Source organism: Entelurus aequoreus, linkage group LG01 (assembly GCF_033978785.1).
Source record: "Entelurus aequoreus isolate RoL-2023_Sb linkage group LG01, RoL_Eaeq_v1.1, whole genome shotgun sequence".
NCBI classification, from domain to species: domain Eukaryota; kingdom Metazoa; phylum Chordata; class Actinopteri; order Syngnathiformes; family Syngnathidae; genus Entelurus; species Entelurus aequoreus.
Window position 1 is genome coordinate 22973656 of NC_084731.1, and position 12648 is coordinate 22986303.

Consider the following 12648-nt stretch of genomic DNA (forward strand, 5'->3'; position numbering starts at 1 on the left):
TTTTTTTTTTCTTTTTTTTTTTAAATGGTCCTCGGTAGTCACGTACAAATAAGTGTGAATTATGCAAAATTATTTAAATTTGGTCCCCATGAACCATATTAACTCTTTTTCCCCAGTAAGAATGAACAGCACATTACTTCATCAATCCAGAGATTTAAAGGCCTACTGAAATGAATTTTTTTTATTTAAACGGGAATAGCAGATCCATTCTATGTGTCATACTTGATCATTTCGCGATATTGCCATATTTTTGCTAAAAGGACTTAGTAGAGAAAATCGACGATAAAGTTCGCAACTTTTGCTCGCTGATAAAAAAAGCCTTGCCTGTACCGGAAGTAGCGTGACGTCACAAGCGGTAGTACTGCTCACAATTCCCGTTGTTTACAATGGAGTGAGAGAGATTCGGACAGAGAAAGTGACGATTACACCATTAATTTGAGCGAGGATGAAAGATTCGTAGATGAGGAACGTTACAGTGAAGGACTTGAAAGGCAGTGATGGACGTATCTTTTTTCGCTCTGACCGTAACTTAGGTACAAGCTGGCTCATTGGATACCACACTCTCTCCTTTTTCTATTGTGTATCACAGATTTGTATTTTAAACCATTTTAGATACTATATCCTCTTGAAAATGAGAGTCGAGAACGCGAAATGGACATTCACAGTGACTGAACATGTAAATACACGATTAATAATTCAGCTTTGCGAAGCTAAAAAAATAGAAGCTAACCTAGCTACGTAGCCAACTTGATAGCAGCAGTCTCAAATGCAGATAGAAACTAAATAAAAAAAAAACCTGACTGGATGGATAGACAGAAGATCAATAATACTATTAAACCATGAACATGTAAATACACGATTAATAATATTCCGCTTGGCGAAGCTAAAAAAACAGAAGCTAACCTAGCAACGTAGCCAACGCGATAGCGCCAGTCTCAAATGCAGATAGAAACTAAATTAAAAAAAAAACCTGACTGGATGGATAGACAGAAGATCAATAATACTATTAAACCATGAACATGTAAATACACGATTAATAATATTCCGCTTGGCGAAGCTAAAAAAACAGAAGCTAACCTAGCTAAGTAGCCAACGCGATAGCGCCAGTCTCAAATGCAGATAGAAACTAAATAAAAAAAAACCCTGACTGGATGGATAGACAGAAGATCAATTATACTATTAAACCATGAACATGTAAATACACGATTAATAATATTCAGCTTGGCGAAGCAAAAAAAACAGAAGCTAACCTAGCTGCGTAGCTAACTTAGATGCGGCGGCGGGCGTTGTACGCTTTTGAGGACACCCCGGCCGCCATCAGAGTCGGCAAGAAACATATATTTCCCCAAAGTTACGTACGTCACATGCACATATCGACACGCACGTACGGGCAATCGATCAAATGTTTGGAAGCCAAAGCTAGACTCACCGTAGTGCGTCTGCTATCCTGCTCAAAACACAACACAACCTCCTGGTGTTGGTGTTGCTGTAGTCCGCTGCTCCACCGGCCCCAACTTTCTTATTTGCAGTCTCCAGTGTCCATTAAACAAATTGCTCAATCGCTTTACTAACAAGCGGTAACTGGTTGTAGTTCAAAAAGTAACGCACACACATACACGAGCTGCTTTTAGCCAAAAGTCACGATCACACACACTCAAGTTCTCCGCCAACTCACTCGCGCATGCGCGTTCCCCAAACCCTTAAAGACACAGTACACTAATGCAAATATCACGGATATTACAGTATTGTACTTAGCCGCTAAGACACCGATCGATCCCACCTACAACGTTCTTCTTTGCAGTCTCCATTGTTCATTAAACAAATTGCAAAAGATTCAGAATACTGTGGAATTTTGTCAAAGAAAACAAGAGGCTTTTCTATCGGGTCCGATGGGGTCCAACCACTTCCGTTGCTTTTGTGACGTCACGCGCATAAATCATATCCAAAGGAGTTTTTCAACCGGAAGTGTGGCGGGAATTTTAAAATTGCACTTTATAAGTTAACCCGGCTGTATTGGCATGTGTTGCAATGTTAAGATTTCATCATTGATATATAAACTATCAGACTGCGTGGTTGGTAGTAGTGGGTTTCAGTAGGCCTTTAAAGACGTGTATGAGCTAACTGGGCAGTGGCCATTTTACCTCATTTTTTTTAAGCCTCCACAACCTGTAGAAAGGGTGGTCCCCACAAGTCATGATCAAAAACTTGATCACCATTCCAAATGATAACCAGTGTGTGTGTGTGTGTGTGTGTCTGTGTTTGTCCTGTTTGGGGGTTTCTCCATCGACTTGCTGCAGCAATGCAATTGAGACAAATAACACACAAATCAAAGTCAATCAATCAATCAAAGTTTACTTATATAGCCCTAAATCACAAGTGTCTCAAAGGGCTGCACAAGCCACAACGACATCCTCGGCTCAGATCTCACATCAGGGCAAGAAAAAACTCAACCCAATGGGATGACAATGAGAAACCTTGGAGAGGACCGCAGATGTGAGGACATCATAAAGTGCATCATAAAAAAAAAAAATAGTATAATTAATATTTGAAACATTTTGCTTTTGTGCTTTTTGATAACGCTCCAAGGCTCTCACTTAAGAAAGTGCTTTCTATGTTGACATTGATTTAACAGGGCGTGAAATCATTGCACACAGGTAAGTTGTTTTACTAATGCTTAAAATGACCAAAATATTGTAAACATTACACCATGAATTTGCCTGTTACTTCATTCCATGCATGCTTGGAGGATGTATATAAAGCATTGTTGTTGTTTTTTAGATTTAGATCATATTCTCATTACATGCATTGTTAACTGCCTCTTGCTAGCAGTTTTTTTTTAACTATTTGGAAGTACCGCATTTCTCGGACTATAAGGCGCACTTAAAATCCTTTCATTTTCTCAAAACTCGACAGTGCGCCTTATAACCCGGTGCGCCTAATGTACGGAATGATTTTGGTTGGGCTTACCAACCTCGAATCTATTTAAATTGGTACATGGTGTAATGATAAGTGTGACCAGTAGATGGCAGTCACAAATAAGAGATACGTGGAGACTGCAATATGATGGGAGTCACACATAAGATATACGTGTAGATTGCACCAACATTTTAAATGTTCCATTGAAAATATAGAACATTACACACGGCGCTCAAAATTCTATCAAAATGCTTTAGTACGACTTTGGTAAGCTATGAAGCCACACCGCTGGATGGATTGTACTGTGCTTCAACCTACGAGTATTATTATGGTGTGTGTATAAGGTGAGACATATTATTTGCCGTTTTGTTTCCCAATATTATTCAAAAGGAACTTTTCTTACCTTCTTGTACCTGCTGATCTGTATTTGGGATCTGCATAAGTCCTGAAAATGTGCGCGCATCCGCCTTTGTAGTCCGTTCCAACGCCGTAGTCGATAAGCTTCTTCTTTTTCTCTATCTTCTTGTTATGGGACATTCATCCTCCGCTGTTGCCATTTATAATAAAAAGTAGTGTAAAGTTCTTACTTATATCCGTCAGTAAACTCACCATGAAAGTGCTAAAACATACCGGTGTAGTGAGTTTACATTATTCACCCAAGGAACTTTCGTTATTAGAGAGTTCCGGTCAAACAGTTTTTCACAGGACACATTTCCGGGCGTTGTTGTTGCTGCACTCGTGAGCCACGGATGAGGAGATGCTGCTCCGTTATTGATTGAAGTAAAGTCTGAATGTCATTAAAACAGTTAGTTCCATCTTTTGACACTTTTCCACTCCCGTCCTTGCACGCTACACCGCTACAACAAAGATGACAGAGAAAAGACGCTGCTGAAAGTGAGCCACGTATATAAGACCGCCCACAAAACAGAGGATCCTGAAGCGACTGTCAGAAAGCGGCTTGAAGATGATCTGTAAAACATAATCTATGCAACATTTTGACCACAGAACCACCATTACATGTTATGTAGACCACAAGGAAGTGTTTTACATAAAAAATAAATAAAATAAAAATATGACTCCTTTACTGCGCCCTATAATCCGGTGCACCTTTTGTATGAAAATAGACCTGCTCATCGGCAGTGCGCCTTATAATACCGGGCGCCCTATCGTCCGGAAAATACAGTACATGTGTGGTCTAGTCTCATGTAAGGATTGTGGATGATAGGCAAAAATTCCTAGAAAGTACATTTTCCCTATTGGGTTAGCAATAGTTTCGACCAGCATTCAACAGATTACAATTTATATTTCTATACAAGTTCATAAAGTTGATTATATCATATAAAAATGTGTTTTTATGTTTTTTTTCCCTCCTGCTGCTCACCTGTCCAGGCCGGAGACTCCAGTCGAGACATCCTGTGGAGCCAGATATCAGGGTAAGTACTTGGCATGCCGGTACACCTTAAAACTAGCCAGGTCACATTCACATTCTGCCAAAAGTCCAAAAACGTTATACAAATAATTATACAGATAATTCATTATTTTAAGACTGACCGTGGTCCAGACAATTGCTGAGATCATCATGTGCATGTGTTGGATATCCATCCCAGATGTCATTACTCCTTGTGTGGCGTTTTGGACACATCAAAAACAAACAATGACCCTTTTGGCAGACTCCACATCACAAAACAATTTCAAAGCCCAGCGGTGTAGTGTAAACACAAATGACTAACGTTCATGCCAGGAAGACTTCACCTTAAACAGTTTGTTTTAAAGTTCCTGTCAACCTTTGATATATGTTTATATTTGTTCTTTTTGTGGTCAATAGTCATTGAGCGCAGACCTACTGTGCTCTAAGTGAAAACCGTGTTCAAGTTGTGTTTAGTAGTCAAACCTAGTAAGTACAGTGAGAGTATTTTCCTAAAAGACACTTTTGATTTAAGTGATATTTATTCAGTTACATTATTTGGTTTAGTTTAAAATGAATGGCATGTGTGTTACTCAAGATCACTTTTTTAAAGTTTTGTCTAAAATTGATTGATTGATTGAAACTTTTATTAGTAGATTGCACAGTACAGTGCATATTCCGTACAATTGACCACTAAATGGTAACATCCGAATAAGTTTTTCAACTTGTGTAAATCAATTCATGGTACAAATATATACTATCAGCATAATACAGTCATCACACAAGTTAATCATCATCAGAGTATATATATTGAATTATTTACATTATTTACAATCCGGGGGGTGGGATGTGGAGGGGGTTGGGGCGGGGAGGTTAGGTTTGGTTGATATCAGCACTTCAGTCATCAACAATTGCATCATCTGAGAAATGGACATTGAAACAGTGTAGGTCTGACTTCGTAGGATATGTACAGCGAGCAGTGAATATGACCTATATCGTAAAAAAAACAGGGTTTGTGAAGAGTCATAATCAGCATAGATATTACATTTTGTCTCCTTATGTTGTGCTTAGTTAGTTTATAGAGTCATTGAAAACTGTACTGATTCAGCCAGGTACTCCAAAAATTAGGGGTCTCCTGATACAGTTGTTTTACTTTCGATATTGGATCTTTGAGTTTTGGCCGATAAGAATATTGATTCGCGATGATAACAGCTCAAATCTTACAAACATTTATTATTTTGTTGTATGGAATGTTTGGAAAAGGCTTGAAGAAGTGAAATTACTTGTAGAGAAAACAATGATGAAAAACACTAACGTATTTATTAACTGTCTGGAATGGACTTATGCTCTCTTTAAGTGAAAGTAATTGTTTTTTGGCAACACCTAGTGGCCACAATCATTAACCTCTTAAGGCCCAAGCTGTTTTATTTCTCTTTGCTATTTGGGCTTATTGGACCCTAATTAGAATACAAACTAAAAATCATCTTTTTATATGATGTACTTAGTCCATAAGTACACAAACGTGTACTTCATGTGTAGGGACACCCTAATTTTTATTTTTACACTTTTTGTTTCTATATTCCATTGTATGTTATACTCTTCTGACACCACCAGATAGCAGTATAAGTGTCCATAAGTCGGCATAAGACCCCATTTCAACAGTGTTCACATTTTTGGAAATAAGAACATGCTGTTCACGCATGTGGCCAGTAAGGCCTTTAGAGGTTAAGTTAGGCTCACGGCGGAGTAAGTTGAATGGTGCGGACACATTTGTTACTGGATACTTTCTCATAAGCTTCTGCCCTGGAGACTTTGTATCAGTAAGTAATATGCTTATTTCATACTTGTTAATGTTGACAAATGTTCAGGAGCGCAATATTGTTGAAATATGTGCTTAGCTGCTGTGTAGCTGCTTGCTCCTTAAAGTGCCAGTAGAGTGGAAAAACAAGTTGACTTTATTTGCTTATATATTATATTGTATCCATGAAACCATATGCAATTGTACTTACAATCCGCAAAGTATGCAAAAAAAATAAATAAAATACAGTTTCAACATCACAAAATGCCACAAATTCAGTCAGCCAAATGTCTTCGGTAATTTCCGTCGTAGCACTACTGCCATCTGACCATAGTATCAGATCAGTCATACTGGAAAAACGCAACAATTAGACAGAGATGTGCTGTCTGTCGTTCACAATCTCTATATAAGACATGGACACATATATATATATATATATATATATTTTTTTTTCATGCATTCTAAGTCGTAAATAAAAAAAATACATAAAAAGTCTGCTAACAATGTAGTCAATGGGGGCTCTCTATTTTGCCCACAAAACTCTCTAGATAACCATCCAAAACCCGCCAACAATACTTTATATACATATCGTGACCTGAATATTAACCAAATATTAGCAATGTTGTTATTAAAAGCGCTAATGCAAACAAAGTATTTCTTAGCGTCGCAATGATACAGACAGCTAGTAGCCCTTTGATGCCTTTACTTTGAGCTGGCCGCGATGTCCTGCTGCTCCCGCGCAATCGCGTCTCGGCTCGCCAAAGTTATTCTCCATTATAAAACATACCTTTTACCTTACTATTAGGAGGATTTAGCCATAAGTCTATAAGTTGTTCATCTGTAACATTCAATTTGGACCAGGAGATGGAGACAAGAACACACAAAAGAAGACAGTGTGTGCAGGGAGACTTGTATATTGTAGCGTCCCGGAAGAGTTAGTGCTGCAAGGGGTTCTGGGTATTTGTTCTGTTGTGTTTATGTTGTGTTACGGTGCGGATGTTCGCCCGAAATGTGTTTGTCATTCTTGTTTGGTGTGGGTTCACAGTGTGGCGCATATTTGTAACAGTGTTAAAGTTGTTTATATTTCCACCCTCAGTGTGACCTGTATGGCTGTTGACCAAGAATGCCTTGCATTCACTTGTGTGTGTGAAAAGCCGTAGATATTATGTGATTGGGCCGGCACGCAAAGGCAGTGCCTTCAAGGTTTATTGGCGCTCTGTACTTCTCCCTACGTCCGTGTACCACTACGTACAGCGGCGTTTTAAAAAGTCATACATTTTACTTTTTGAAACCGATACCAATAATTTCCGATATTACATTTTAAAGCATTTATCGGCCGATAATATCGGCAGTCCGATATTATCGGACATCTCTACTTGTTAGCCCTCTGTGTGCTTCATGATTAATTCTTCATCTAAACGGGAAGATATAGCCACCCTATCAGTCGTCGTCGAAGTAAGAGCAGACATCGTACAGTAAGCTATCGTTTTATTTGTAGTTTGTATTTATTTTTTAGCACTTAGCAATACTGCTACATGATGCTATAGTGTTTCACTAAAGCTGGATCTGTTTAGCAGAGCTTCTAAAACTTGTAGATCATCCTCCTTGTATTCAGGATCAACAATAAATGTTTCTGGATCATATTTTATCACAAAGTAATCGTTGTTGACTGTAACGAAGTCTGCAGTATTTGCTCTGTTGTTGATGGGGAAGGGATCTGCGGTTCCGAACTCTACGTCACGTGACTGGCTTCCTCATTATCTCAAAATGGCTCGGGAATCTCTGTGAGATTGATACTATTTTATCATAACTATTTAATCGTATACTTTGTAGGTCATTGGTGTAATACACCAGATATATATGATAATAGGTTCAATATAGAGGCAACTTGTTTTTCTACTTTTGCTACTTTAACCCTACCATGTTTACCATGAATTGATTAACGTGGACCCCGACTTAAACAAGTTGAAAAACTTATTCGGGTGTTACCATTTAGTGGTCAATTGTACGGAATATGTACTGTACTGCGCAATCTACTAATAAAAGTTTCAATCAATCAATCAATGAAACCTTTTGTAATCGACTTTGCTATAACACAAGAAAAGAACCATCCATATGTGCTAATTCGGGGATGTTTTGCTGTAAACTAGCTGCAGGACTGCTTGTACCGGATATTTTAGATGCAAACCGATACTTGTTTTTTGCTGATATCGTAGCGATATCAATATCGAATGAGGACACTCCTGAAAAGCAAATGATTTTAAGATGTATACAGTCTTTTGCTTGGGTGTAGAAATCCCTAGCAGGGATTCAGCGTAGCAGATAGTGAATATTCATATTCCTGTTCTACTCTGCTTGTGTGAGCTGTGAGCCAAGGGGACTGGAGGGCGATGTGAAGCCATACTTTTAATAAAGCCCAGCTGCTGATGATCAAATAGTGTCCCTAATTAAGACCTAAGTGTACACCCATGTGAAATTCTCTCTGGAATGCTAACAACCTGTGATATTTCCAGAGGAATTTGCTGCGGACGCCTCAAGAAAAGAAGGGAACTGAAGTGGGGAGGAGGGGCGGCGTTCATGTTGCAAACTAGCATGTTGTTCACATCCATGTCAGATTGAGGCTAATGAAGGCCAGAGTTATCCTTGGATGCGGGGCTTAAGTAAATGATCCAGTTTTTGAATGTGTTAGAGCACCATAGGGGCTGTGTGCCTCTCTGCCGCGCTTCTACATGTTGACTTGTGGTCTGACGACGCCGGTCACAACGGCAGTCACGGTATTCACTCATGTTGTAAACTATCTTTTTTTACTCCTTAGTTTATTTTCTTACAGAAACTGCACACACAGATCTTTCAAAGCTTACTCACTTTATTCAAACATTATCTATTTTTTAAAATTTGATTTATTTAATATATATACTTTGTATATATATATATATATATATATATATATATATATATATATAAAATATATATATATAAAAAATATATATATATACACACACATATATATATATATAACTATATATATATATATAGTTATATATATATATAGTTTTATATATACATAGTTATATATATATATAGTTATATACATAGTTATATACTGTATTATATTATATTTATATATATATACATAAATATATATATACATATATATAGTCATATATTATTTTATATTTATATAGGATATCCACAAATATATATGTATGTATGTATGTATATATATATATATATATATATATATATATATATATATATATATATATATATATATATATATATATATATATATATATATCATATATTATATTATATTTATATAGGATATCCACAAATATATATGTATGTATGTATATATATATATATATATATATATATATATATATATATATATATATATATATATATATATATATATATGTATATATATATATATATATATATATATATATATATATATATATATATATATATATATATATATACATACATACATACATACATATATATTTGTGGATATCCTATATAAATATAATATAATATATGGTAACATTTTAGTATGGGGAACATATTCACCATTAATTAGTTGCTTATTTAGTTAAGTTTAATAATAATAATAATAATGGATTAAATTAAAGATTAAAGATTAAAGTACCAATGATTGTCACACACACACTAGATGTGGTGAAATTTGTCCTCTGCATTTGTCCCATCCCCTTAGGGAGCAGTGGGCAGCAGCGGCGCCGCGCCCGGGAATAATTTTGGTGATTTAACCCCCAACTCCAACCCTTGTGGATGAGTGCCAAGCAGGGAGGTTATGGGTCCCATTTTTATAGTCTTTGGTATGACTCGGCTAGATTTATATAGCGCTTTTGTAGACACTTAAAGCGCTTCACAGAGAAGTGAGAACCCATCATTCATTCACACCTGTTGGTGGTAAGCTACTTTCGTAGCCACAGCTGCCCTGGGGTAGTCTGACGGAAACTTCAGACTACTACAAATTAAGTATGTTACTAATTTGCATGTTAATAAGCAACTAATAAATGTTGAATATGTGTCCCCCATACTAAAGTGTTACCATATATATATATATATATATATATATATATATATATATATATATATATATATATATATATATATATATATATATATATATATATATATATATATACACTACCGTTCAAAAGTTTGGCGTCACCCAAACAATTTTGTGGAATACCCTTCATTTCTAAGAACAAAAATAGACTGTCGAGTTTCAGATGAAAGTTCTCTTTTTCTGGCCATTTTGAGCATTTAATTGACCCCACAAATGTGATGCTCAAGAAACTCAATCTGCTCAAAGGAAGGTCAGTTTTGTAGCTTCTGTAACGAGCTAAACTGTTTTCAGATGTGTGAAAATGATTGCACAAGGGTTTTCTAATCATCAATTAGCCTTCTGAGCCAATGAGCAAACACATTGTACCATTAGAACACTGGAGTGATAGTTGCTGGAAATGGGCCTCTATACACCTATGTAGATATTGCACCAAAAACCAGACATTTGCAGCTAGAATAGTTATTTACCACATTAGCAATGTATAGAGTGTATTTCTTTAAAGTTAAGACTAGTTTAAAGTTATCTTCATTGAAAAGTACAGTGCTTTTCCTTCAAAAATAAGGACATTTCAATGTGACCCCAAACTTTTGAACGGTAGTGTATATATATATATATATATCTATAACATATAGAACATGCTATACGTTTACCAAACAATCTGTCACTCCTAATCGCTAAATCCCATGAAATCTTATACGTCTAGTCTCTTACGTGAATGAGCTAAATAATATTATTTCATATTTTATGGTAATGTGTTAATAATTTCACACATAAATCGCTCCTGAGTATAAGTCGCACCCCCGGCCAAACTATGAAAAAAACTGTGACTTATAGTCCGAAAAATACGGTACTTAGATTCCACCGTGCATTGGCACATATTTTCAGCAGTGACTGACACCTACTCCACCGACGTTCCATCAGATGTCTACCATGCGGGCCCTGTGTGTAAACTCAAGCCATGATTGTATACACAGACGGGCAGGGGGGGAAGCACATTTGCCGGGGTTGCAGTCAGTTTGAGCGCGCAGATAAGCACAACAAAACATGACAGGCAACAGATGTGTCACACAGGCTGAAATCAAACCAGCGTCCGACCATAGAACTGTGCACACCATCAGACGCGGCCGCGGTTACGATGAGGCGAGGAGGCAGAGAACGCCGCCCGCAGATGAGACGAGGCAGCGCCTCCGCGGCTCCCAGCTTTCTTTCTGGGAGAGGACGAGCCTGTTTGGCTGCTTTGACACTTGGAGTCACTTTGTCATCTGTGGTGCTTTCTTCAGCTGGGATGGCATGCACTCACACTCTTTTCAAATAGCTTCATGTCAGCCATGTGACAGGTAGGCTTCCATCGACACAGAAGCCAAAGGCAATGTCCTTTTCAATGCACCGTTTGAGTGCAAATTCTTATGATCCAAGACCAAAAAAAAAAAAGAGACCCCAAAACATAATTTGACATCTATTTACTATGTTTTTTGTTATAAAACATTGACAGTAAAACATTTTTTACTGTGTCCTCCAGATTGACTTATAATAAAGATATTTACTGGGATTTAGTCCTAGTCTTTTGCACTATGTTTTATTTCAACCGTATAAGCTCTTTTACCCTAATTTTTATACGGTGATGATCAGGTCAATGCATATGTCAGTCCAAAAAATGAGTTAAATAGATGCAACTTTGACTAAATTCTGACGTTCATTCAAGAAAACCTTTAAAAATGTGTACAAATATTGGTGTGTTTTCTTCAGCAAATTTTAAATATGCAAGCGAGTAATCACCTGTGATTAATACAGAATAATACAAATTCCAAAATGTGATTAATCTGATTTAAAAAAATCATGTGTATATATATATATATATATATATATATATATATATATATATATATGTATATATATATATATATATATATATATATATATTTATATATATATATATATATATATATATATAGTGTATGTATGTATGTATGTATATATGTTTATGTGTATATGTACTGTATATATTTGTGAATGTGTATATATTTGTGTATATATGTAAATATGTATATATATACATATGTATGTATGTATATATATATATATATATATATATATATGTATGTATATATATATATATATATATATATATATATATATATATATATACCGTGTATATATATATATATATATATATATATATTATATATATATATATATATATATATATATATATATATATATATATATATATATTATATATATATATATATATATATATATATATATATATATATATATACACATGATTTTTTTAAATCAGATTAATCACATTTTGGAATTTGTATTATTCTGTATATATATATATATATATATATATATATATATATATATATATATATATATATATATATATATATATATATATATATATATACATATATATATATATAT

The 12648-nt window shown here is 35.5% G+C and overlaps 1 protein-coding gene across 6 annotated transcripts in view; it reads left to right on the forward strand.

The window, feature by feature from the left end:
- The window catches only part of foxp1b (forkhead box P1b), a 498341-nt gene that overhangs the window by 107991 nt on the left and 377702 nt on the right, over positions 1-12648 (forward strand). For 5 of the 6 annotated variants that reach the window (XM_062045979.1, XM_062045996.1, XM_062045954.1 and 2 more), the window contains exon 3: positions 4306-4349. The gene's annotated coding sequence lies outside the window, so the exon portion shown is untranslated. Of the gene's footprint in view, positions 1-2412; positions 2494-4305; positions 4350-12648 lie in introns of those variants that run through there. The other variant, XM_062045971.1, reaches the window with a different exon arrangement.